Below are 12,111 nucleotides of genomic sequence, written 5' to 3' on the forward strand. Positions count from 1 at the left end.
GTCTGCAAGTGCAGGTTATGTTGTCTTGCCCGCCTTTCCCTGCACAAGGGCTGCACAGAGCCATGCCCTCATGCATCTCTCATGGCCTCGGGGCAGGTGAAGGGCTGCTCGTGCTGCTTCCCAGTGGCATGGGAGCAGCGCCGCCAAGCAGTACAACAACAGAACGTCTCTTGTGCTACCACAGCGCCGTACAAGGAATTAGTTTCTGCCTTTTTGCAGGCAGAAGGAGCATTTCAAGCCTGAGTTCCGCGCTTGTTGCCTGACGTCATGTGTTGGTTTGGGATGGCGGGTTGAGTCAACCGATGGTGTGGCATCCATTAATTCTTTCATCCATCATTCAGTCTTTCACCATTCATTCTGTCCTTCCAACTGTGTACCCATCCATATCTAAACCTATTCAACCATTTCTAAGTCTATCCATCATCTATCCCTCCATCAATCGTTTCACTCACTCATCCATCCCTCCATTCATCCTTTCACTCATCCCTCCATCATTTCTCCTTTCACCCCATCCATTCTTTCACTCATTCATCCATACTTCCACCCATCCGTTTATTCACTCATCATCCAACCATTTACCCTTTCACACATCGAGTCATCCGTTCACTTACTCATCCATCCATCCATTCACCCAGTCACTCATCCGTCCATCCATTCACCCAGTCACTCATCCATCCATCCTTTCTTCTAGCTCTTCACCCTCCTTTTCACTCATCTATGCATTCTTTCACTAATCCATCCTTACATCCTTCTTTTCACTCATCCATACACCCATTCGCCCATCCATCCATATTTTCACTCATCCATCCATCCTCACTTTCTCTCTCCTTCCTCCCTTTATCTCTCCATCCCCCTTTCACTTAGCCATCCCTTCAACCATCCATCCACCCAGTCATCCACTCATTAAACCATCCATTGACCCTTTCACTCATTCATCCTTTCACTTATCCATCCTTTTGTCCATCTACCTTCCCTTTCACTTACTCATCCATCCTTACATCCACCCGTTCACTCATCCGTCCATCCATTCACCCTTTCACTTATCAATTCATCAATCCATCCATCATTTCACTCATCCATCCACCCATTCACTCGCCCATCATCCACTCTTTCACTCATCCATCCTTTCACTCATCCATCCACCCTTTTGCCCATTCATCAACCCTTTTACCCATACATCCACCATTCCACCCATACATCCACCATTCCACCCATTCATCTATGTATTTACCCTTTCTCTCATCCATTCTTCCACTCACTCACTCATCCATCCATCCTTTATCTCATTATCCATCCATGAAACCTTTCACTCATTCATTCATCCTTTCACTAATCAATCCAGCCATTCACCCATTATTACTTACTCACCCACCTTTTCACACCCATTAAGAACTTCACCCCTGCTGTAGTTCCCAAAGCAAGCGGTGGGGAGGGTTCACTATGCCCCTGCACATAGGCAATCTGAAAACTTGGAAGTCATGAGTCATGCATGCGGCATAGTGCCAGGACGTGAGGTGACTGTGACATGGTGTTGTTTCCAGGGCTTTAAGTGGGTTGTCTCTCCAAAGGGCATACCTGATGTAATTAAGTGCGTGGCTTCAAACACATAAGTGAAAAATCTGTGCTTAGCAAAGTGTGCTACCCGACTGGAATTCTGCTACTTCTGTTATTGCATCCAGATATATAATACATTACACCTACAACAAGCCAGGACTATTGACTTTGTCAATGGTTGTTAGCTGCATAAAATAAAATAGCAGCAACTATGGCTTTGTTGTATATACGATTGAAAATGCTTCAGTTCTAAAACTATGAGACTGTGAAAGAACTATAACCCCTTCTTTTTACCTTCTTCCGCTGGCTTCTTTTCATGAACTGGATTCTGTACCGTTCTTCCATCTGGTGAGGTGCAACATTTTTCTTTATGTACTGTTAAGACAGAATGCCCTGCCCTAGGCCAAGGCAGGAGGAGGCCACCACATGCTGTAAGAGCGCAGACTCGCCCATTGTCATACTGTACGTGACAATCAGCCGCAGACAAAATGACAATGGGCGGGTGCGGCTGCTCTTGTGCTCAGAGGATGAGTGCGAGGCGGCCCCATCAGGGAGCTGAGGCTTCTTGCAGGGGTACAGCGCTGCTCCCCGCAATGCCCAAAATTACAGACAAAAGGCGTCCGTAAAAGTGATCATCATGGACAATGGACGGTCCGTGAAATTTACGGACGGACGGTTGGTCACCCTACATATTACAGTTACTTCACACATGGAAGAAACCTTATTAACGGTTGTACGGCTTTTTCAATGTGATTTTAACTTACTACACAAATTTAACTCCTTTCACTCTGGTTTTCTTTAAATGTGTTTTTAAAAAAAAGATATACTCATGAAAATAATACAAGACTAATGTAATAGATGCAGCTGTGCAGAGTGTCATGAACCCTTTTTTGCCATTGTTGAGGTAGGAGAGGAACATCAAGACCCTCTAATGAGCCATGGTCCCTCACCACAATCAATATTGGTAACGCTCCATCTGTGGAACTGTGGCTGGGGCTGGACTTCACTGCCCATACTGCTGTGCTTCCCTGGAGGAGAGGCCTGTGACTATATATTCCTCCCATCCCAACCTCAGGGCGGGACGCACCCGGGTTAGTGCCCAGGCCAAGAGCAGGCCAAGAGCAGGTTTGTCTTCACCGGTCATCGATCGGAAGAGGATAGGCTAGGCCACTCCACTTCGTCCCAAGTATCAATAAGGAAGTTCAGTTGATTGACCCTCTATGCAGCCTACATGCCTTTTTGTAGTTAGTCTACCCCAAACCAAGAGGTATAATTGACACTCACATGTACGGACCCCAGTTTAGGCCACTGGGCTGCACCTAAAACAGGGCAATCTTGGGTCATGTGCCACTTCTTTAAATTCTGGCAAAAAGGACCCAAACATAAGTCATAGGATCATATTAATAGCCCTGTGGGGACAATGTATATGTATATGCATAATGTGCCTAAACTTCCCCGTATGCAAGAGAAGACAACGAATCACTAAAAAAAGGTAATTCACTGAATCCGAACCACACACAAATGTATGTCAGTGATTAGCTCGGACTTTTTGAGTACCATACGGCGTCCAGCACCTGGAGATAAATTTGATTATGTCAAAATCTTATAATCAGCGCAGATGGCCTGATAGCCCCAGAGATTCAATGTACCGCCCCTTTATCTTCGAGCATAAGCATGAAGTACAATCACCCTGCATTAAAGATAGAGAGCCGAACAATGGACAATGCTAACTTTCAAGAGATCTTAGTGGACTCAAGCCAAGCAGCTGAGAGAGTGGATGCATGAAAGCCTGGGTCTCACCCCTTAGCTGTTGGTTAAAAACTGGAATCTATTATCTTGGAACATTGCAGGCCTTAAATTGAAGCTGCTGGACCCCACCTGGGGGAATTTTTTAAACCCTTTTGACATTTCTTTATTCCAAAAGACCTAGTGCATGGATTTAGTTCATAGTTCAGCGTTCTCAAATTTTTCTATTGAGGTAGTTTCTTGTGGAAAACAGAGACCCACTGGCTGGCTAACAATTTGGGTGAAAGCTTCATTAGATTGTTGTATCAAGAGACTAGCAATTAACTTAACTGACATCCTTGGGTTATTGTAAAGGATCCAATATTGCAATCCACAAGGAACAGGGTCAAGCATGATTTGCATATGGCTGGGTCCAAACTGAGGTGGCGTAGTGAGCAAAAGAACATTGGATTTTACCCCGATCTCTTGCCTGGGGGTGAATGTTTGATTCATTCAGCATTCCGTCCATCATTCGTTGCCGCAGCACTTGGTTCAGCTAAAGCATTTCGATGGGTTCTATTCAGAAGTTGATGCTGTGACATGTGAAACACCAGGTATGGAGTTATTTCCATTAGCCGTAAATTCAAGTTTACTAAAGATCATGTTAGAAGAATGTAATGATGCCCTCACAGGGTTAGTTACCAGCAAGGGTTCCAGGCCCTGATTGCATCTCAGGGAATCTCAGGGCCCTTATAATGAGCATGCTTACTAATTCCATTTTGTAAGGTAATGTGTTCCCAAAGTCGTGGCAAGAGGCTGTAATAGTCCCCATATACAAGAAGGGTACCCGGGTGGATCCCCGAAATTATAGGACGATCAGTCTGATCGATGGCCTGCAGAAGCTTTTCTGCTGGCAAATACTGGGGAAACTCCTAGAGTGGGCCAATGATAACAGGATTCTTTCTAAACTCCTGGTAGAGTTTTGATCGAATATTAGCACTATTGATCAGATTTTGAAACTATGCACAATATACTGGAAAACGTTTGCATTTTCAGATCACAAATTTACTCCATCATCTGAATTGTTTTATATAATATCACAAGTCCCACGGCCAAATATTTATATATTTGATTTAGATATGACATTCTACCAACCAACAATTTCTGTATTGGGTGGGAAGAGTAATATTGCTCAAATGATGGGTGCCCGACCTGCCCCAGTGAGATAGAAACGGTTCATCGTCTGTGTTTCACTTGCAAGGCTTATGAGCAGCCTCATAAGAGATGGATAATGCCAATATGTCGTCTCAGAGGGGTTCAGCAATGTGCCTGGGCACTGAGAATCCTGAGAACCAGCACAGAAAGTGTATTCACTTGTAGTGTTGCAAACGTTGAAAGTTCAGCGAGGGACATGAGGAGGACGATTTCAATTTACAATGCCCCTGAAACTGTTGCCCACATCGATTGCTGCTGTATATATATATATTTTTTTAGCAATTTTTAATGATCTTGTTTATAGCTGGTTGTTGCTTCAGGATGGAAATCTAATGTATCTTTGTTTTTAATCTAGTTCATGTACTAATGTACTGTTTTATTTGCTTTGTGTTTTTTTTCGAAATAAACATTGCTGTAGTCAATAATGGTGATAAATAGCATATCTGTACATCTACATATGAGGTATATATAGTACATATACATAAACTCACACATACACATATATGTGTGTGTGTTTCTTCTCCCAAAGAATGTTACAGATTGGCGAGCGTTACACATGGTTATCTCTCCTGATTTTATTCAAAATGGAAAATGCCACGGAAATGATCGAGTCCCATTATTTTCTGCGGAAACACCGAGCCAGGTTGCCTCCCATGATTGCAATAACTTAGCATGAAAGGCTACCCCTTTTCATCCATGTGGGCCACTTCTCCCAGGGCAGTTTAGCATTAACGTTGGCCCTGCATGTATCGCAGCATCTCCCCCAGATACTGCAAGGGTCTCTCACATAAGCGACTGTGTAAGACAACCCTGTATGCTCTGGGGGGGCTGGTCTGTGTCAGGTTCATAGTTTACGGATAACCATGCACTACGTGATTAATTTCAATTCACTTTAGCCAATGGCCATTGGTAAGAGCAGCTGGACCAGCAAAGCATGGCGGTGCAGCACTGCGTTCAATAGCTGCGGGTGCTGGTGGGGGCGGCTTTTTAATGAGTATAATTGTAAAGGACTTAGGGTGTCAGGTCTGGGGCTAGACGATTTCTCAGAAGGAGCCGTGCTTAACCCCTTAACTGCTGGGCCTCCTCCCCCCCCTCCCCCCCAGTGCTGAGCCCTGGAAATAAATATTATGATAAGGAAATCAGGCTTTCAGATCAGAAAGGTGAATGGTGATCATCATTTCCAAGATAAAGAGTTAACCCCTTAATTGCTGGGCCTGCCCCCCCCCCCCCCCCCAGTGCTGAGCCCTGGAAATAAATAGATCAGAAAGGTGATCATCCTTTCCAAGATAAAGATTTAAATCTAGATTATTATTTTGATCGCCGCTCAGGGAAGGGGCAACATAGAAAAGTTTATAAGTGCAGTGAATCAATACATGTGGACAATTGGCAAGGTAGGGATCGCTTGCGGCAAAGCAGGCAGCCATATTTGATGAAATATTATTTAAGAAGTACCAATTATTGTGATACGATATTTTTGTTAGCTTCTATTTCTTATGTGCATGCAAAGATTAATATCTGTTCTTCTCCGTTTGACAGAATTTAATAAATATTTCAACTAATTTTGCGTATTGAATTAAAGAGCTCACATTTCAGGTAGTTATGATGACACATATCACCACAAAAGCTCAACACAACTAAGCAGAAAGATAGATTGTTACTAAAAGATGTATCATTTTACTTACAACAAAGCATTAAAAGACAGTAGGAGAAAATGTCACTCTTGATTCCTAATGCATTCCAATTGATAATAGTTTTAAATTCAGAGCAGAAAGTGATACCATTCATGCTCCCTCTGACTAAAAAATGTGCCCCACGGTGTGTTGTGACATCCTTGCTCGAACACTACTGTTTACCTTTTGATCTTATTGTAACTTACTCTCCCTCCTGAAGCAAGTGAAACCCACCACCAGTGAAACCGATATCAGAAGAGTCCAAGATTTAATCCTACAGACAGATGAAGGCAAATCTCTGTTCTGCAGTCTCTCTGACACCACACAGTTTCTCCTGAAAGACATTCTACATGCGTGTAAGCACATCACGGTCTCATTAAAGGCCAAAAGAAGTTTAAGTGCATCACTCCAACCCTGATGTGTCTAAACTTCACAGGCTCCCCAGACCCCATCATCTTCAAGGTAAGCTGCATCATGTGCAAGGGCCACCAGAACCAGCATCATTCCCTACTCAGAGGAGAAATTAAGTACCGCAGTCAGACAGTGTCGCACCAGAAGTTGACCGAGGCAAAATTGTAATTATTCCGGCATAATTCATGCAATTTCTGGATTCCAAATTATGTTTTTATGTGAAATTATGCCACTATGCCACAGGGCTTGATTGGGGTGGCTGGAGTAAAAACTCCTACTGTGGAAGCAACAGAACAAAGTGCCTCATGTTCGCAGCACATGTCTTTTGTGTGCTATTGTTTAGCATTAAATGTGTCCTTGCGTCCTCGTATCAATTTTGTAAGTGAGGATTCACTTCACGCTGAAAAAGTGCAAAAATACCAGATTTTCATTTTGTGTAATTTCGAGTGATTTTCCCAAAGTATAATGTAATTACACAAAAAGAAACGACATGAAATTCACACGCCCCTAAACAAAAGCAAGGATGTTGCCAGACTGGAAGCTATAAATTTGCAAAAAAGAGAAACCCAGAAGACAAGCCATCTCTATCTATGCTTCTAGGAACAGAATGATCCCCTTCTACAACTCTGAAAGGTCCTAAAGTCCCAGCTATTCATGCAACACTACATCTCCAAAGTATAGGTTTCATCCCAAGATTGGTGAACTACCATAAAAGTCAATGGAGTGGTCCTGATGAAATGGATTCAGGATACTGAAGAAGCTTGAGGAAATTGAGGATGCTGAGCCGGTGTCAAGGGTCTTCCTGTGGCCAACTCTTGGTCCACAAAAATGGACGGGCGACTTTGGCTTTAGGGGTTCAGTGGTCAATGTACTACGTAGTCCAGGTGAATCCCAGCACAAAATCAGTTGCCACAGGTTTACTCGTCTCTGGTTACAGAAAAAAACAGCAGTTCACTTTACCTTGCAGTAACTTCCACGCTGGGTGACCAAAGTGCACTTCAACAACTCTTGCGGGTCCAGCCGACTCAGGTGCAACTTTTGAAGGGTGTGACTTGGTCTCCCAAGCTGCACCACAGCGTCCAGTGCCGGTCAGGATTCATGGCGCTGGGCTCTCAAAGGAGCAGGCTTCTCAGTTTTTATGGCTCTGTGGCCATAGCAGAGAGTCAGCCAACTGAATATTGCAATCACCTACTTTTCCTTGGGTGGGAGACCACAGATGCAGACCTTTCTTTGCTAGCCTCAGGTGTAGTCCAGCCTATGATGCAGCCTCTTTTTGCTGGGCCCAGGGAACAGCAGGGCAGTCCTTCTTCAGTCCTCCCCCCAGTACAGATGTGATTTGAGGTCTGGATGCCAGGGATGCCATTTTTATGACCACTATGAGCCCAGGGGGCTGTGGCGACTTACTATAAAATGGTGAATCTTTTTAATTGTGGGAGGGTGCATAAGTTGATGAGGCCCTTACCTAGTGTGAAATGGTATTGGCAAATCTGTAAATATGACTGCCTATGCAACTAAAATGGTATGAGCCAGTGCAATGCTTCAGAGTAGCTCTCTTGCTTGTGTGCGCGTTGTAACCCAGAGTCCAGAGAAGAGTGGAACCCCTATGTTTTCTCCAAGACACAGGACAGAGGGACTCTCTTCTTAGGACAATGGAGGAAGAGTGAATGATCATCTTGTGAATCACTCACTCAGGGTCAGCATAAGTCTCCATGCACACAAGGCGCCAAGACTGTCTGCACAGTATGAACGCTTTCTTTCCTACAGAGTGGTTTTCTATAATGAGTAGATTACATTAACTCTTTGTCTAAATGTCTGAACTGTGAATGTGCTCTCACAGGTTGTCTCAGCTTTTTCTCACATTCTCTTTTGCGCACAGTTTCCTCTACAATGAGTCATTACCAGTAAAGGCTCACAATGTGTGCTTTTACTCTCGCGAGTTTCACTCTGGTCACTAGAAGCTTGTACTTCAGCTGGTTATAATTAGGGGTGGGCGGAATTTGCGTAATTGCGTTACGCAAATCTCCGCGAAACGGTAAAAAATCTCCGCGAACACGCAGAAATTCCGCGAACACGCAGAATTGCATGTTCGCGATGCTTTTTTCCTGTTCACAATTGCTGTTTGCGTGCTCGGGGAGAAATATCTCGCGAACACACATTTTGAGAACGCGAACAAGCAAAAAATTCGCGAAATCGCGGAAAGCAGACTTTTGAGCAATTTTGCGTTCTCCGCGGAACGCGAAATTACGCAAATTCCGCAAATTCCGCGAGCGGAACGGAATTTACCGCCCAGGCCTAGTTATAATCCCATTAACCCTCTTCAGTTGAAGGCCTTGTTCTTAGGCAAGCCATAGTAAATGATGCAACAGTCTGGTATACTTTTAAATGGTCATCCAGTTGAAATATTTTGGTAAGCTCTCAATGTGCCTTATTTTTGGAGTCGTGTTACAGTTATTTTACCCCAATAAATATTTCCTCTGCTCCTTACAGGGCCGGACTGGCCATAGTGGGCATCAGGCATTTCCCCGGGAGGCTGGAAGGGTGGGGGCTGATTTTGCAGCGGGGGTGGTTTTTGTCACTGGGGCCGGTTTTGCAGAGGTGCTACTATATCGGCCCCCAGTAACAAAAGCAGCAGGAGGGCTGGTCCGTCAACATTGCCAGGGCTGCTTTGGGTTCCTACTCCGGCCCTAGCTCCATATCATTTTCATGTCTTCAGGAAGCATAAATGAATATGCAGACCTCACAGCTGCTTACTGCCAGGTACTCTGCATCCTCACCCTGGCCCGACCTGCAGGCATCAACAGTCACAGCACACAGTTCAGGCTTTTTTTCAGTAGGCTATAGGCGAGTCAGTGAGGTGACACTCTCAGTCATCAAATCGTATATGGTCAAGGTGGACCCACTATTCAGCCCGGGGGGCGAAAATCGCATTTTCAGACCATGCCAAGTACTAGATGGGTTGGGTTGGAAGCATTGCTTAATTTGTAAAAAACATAAGCGCCAGGGCTATTGTCAGGAGACCACTGCAGCTTGCAACTGCTGGGTTTGCCAAAAAACAGTATCAATACAACAGATAACCATCACACTCCTACAAGTGTGACTATTCAGACCATTGCGGGCTCTCAAAGCTATAAGGATGGTATTGGCAACAGGAATTAGTTATTTTTAATGTGACTTGAATTAATAAACTATTGTTGGTGTGCTCATCTCTGATTGGAACAAACAGCGCCACCTTTTGTCAAACTGTCATAAGTGCTGGTGTTGACAATTAAATGTGGGTGCCCAGCACAGGAAACCCCTGGCTCAAATTAAGTACTAGTTGGAAGAGACACCAAAGGTGCCAGTTCACACAGATAGGACACAGGTAATGTCCACGTAAAAGATAAGATTTCTATCAATGGATAATGTTGTGCTATCGATCTCAGAGTAAAGCCAGCTCTGTGAGTGGCTGTCCTCTCTCGGTGTGCCAAGGAGTCCAGTGCTCAGAGCTAAACAGTTTTCAAGAAGTGCAAAAGGCAAAACGAAAAAAAAGGATAAGGGTTGAAAGGTTGTGAGTAAAGGAGAAATGTCACCATACAAATAAATGGGCTAAAACGAATTATTCTAAATCAATGGAAAGTCAACAGTAATGAAAAAAATCACCAAGGAATAGAAACTAGTTGTAACAAGCATTGGCATAGCCAATAGGTCTTGCCTTTGGGACCTTATAAGTGTTTAGCCATGCAACAGTTGCATAACTAAATACTTATAAGGTCCCAAAAGCGAGACCTATTGGCTATGCCAAGCGGCCGTGCGGCCGCGAAAGTGATCGCGATCAAACATCAAAGCGGCCGTGCGGCCGCAAAAGTGAAAGTAATAGCGGAAAAGTGCGGCGCTCATGCACTGTAGCTCTAGGCTGGCTTGGTAGCACTTTTTCGAGACCTCTCAATAAGTCTCGCCAGACCAGCGCATGCGCTGGGTCAGGCGAGACCTAAAAAGAATGTTGACAAAGAGCCTGATTTAGAGTTTGGCAGACAGGGAACTCTATTGCAAAGACGACGGAGAACCCTGACCGCCAAACCATCGGTTCACCTACCTCATTTACAGATGGGGCGGGCCTTAAGTATTTGGTGATAGAGCCCTTGTTGGGTCCATAAACAATATACTTCCTCCAACAACCCAATGGAGTGGGGTCCATTGAAGGAAGGACATCACACTATCTGACCTATTTAGGGTGGACAATGTAAATCCCACGAAACACCTGCCGGTGTGGTACAGGTTGCTGGACAGCATGGCTGAAAGTTCAAAAAAGGAGCTATGTGCATCATAGCGCTTTTTTTCCCGCAACCTTCCCTCCAACCTGCCAGTTTCCTAGTACTTCTGATTCAATCCATATATATGCTAACATTGCACTTGGTGTTGTCCCATTTCACAGTGATTTACTGAAATTACAGTTAAATAACGAAAACTACATCTGGGATGGAAGAAGGGTTGCTGACAAATTTTGGTTACGCAGAGTGACAATAAAAGGTACACTCCTTTTATTGCCCAGAAAATGTACACATTCTGGAAATTAGTAAAAACAAAACAGTCCAATCACAAAACAGGGAGAGAGGAATGAAGAAGCCAAGCAGCACCAACCAACATGATGGCTTCTATTGGAGTCTTCGATTATGTGAATTCGCCTGTACTATTCCTTGTTTAATCAAACACTAATGAAGAGACGGTTTGTTGTGTGGAGTCGTTGTCAATTATTCCAAGAAAGAAATGAGTCCGAGAGGCGCACGGTAACACACGGCCTTTCTACAAGCACAGCTTGAATGTGAGGGTCTCTCGTGTGGCCAGACAGGCATCGAGCAAGTAGACGGCTCCCTTCTGTAAGTGGCTGACCTTCTCACTGGAGGCGAGCCTAGAAAATCAGACAGCAAAAGGAAATAGCAGCGGTTGTTTTGCCCCAGGCAGAAAACCCAGTGTTCCGTCAATCGGTGCAGAAGAAACAAGCTAATGCCTTTTTCAATATTTGTAGCCCTGTTGCACAGCAGCGTGGCTTCTGTGCAGCATGGCTGAAAATTGAGAAAAAATAAAGCTATATGATGTGGTCTGCTTGTGAGAGGGCAGGGAGGGAGGCGTCTCGGAGGGAGGGAAGGAGTGCAGCATGGAGGGCATAATGACTGACTTCCACCCCGAATTTCCACCATCAAAATAAAAATGTGCTTTGCGGCCAGCATGGCCACATCATAGCGCTTTAAAAAAAACTTTAATCCAAGCTACACAGAAGCCATGCAGCTGTGCAACATGCATTGATAAAGCTAATAGGTGACTTTGCCAAATCTTGTTAGGTCGAGCCCAGCGGCAGCGCTCATTCGCTGCTTCCTCTGCGAGACTGCTGTGGTAGAGTATGGAACAGAATACGTGCCCACTCTCCTCCCATATTTTTCATTGGCTTGTGTCATTGTCTTTCGTAAATGCAGCCTCCCGATTCGTTAATAGGCTTTTTAGTCCCTCCTTAGTATGGCATTGTCTTCATTTGAACCCTCCCATGGCGACTGGCCCCTTTACT

The sequence above is a fragment of the Triturus cristatus genome, chromosome 7 (assembly GCF_964204655.1).
Source record: "Triturus cristatus chromosome 7, aTriCri1.1, whole genome shotgun sequence".
NCBI lineage: Eukaryota > Metazoa > Chordata > Amphibia > Caudata > Salamandridae > Triturus > Triturus cristatus.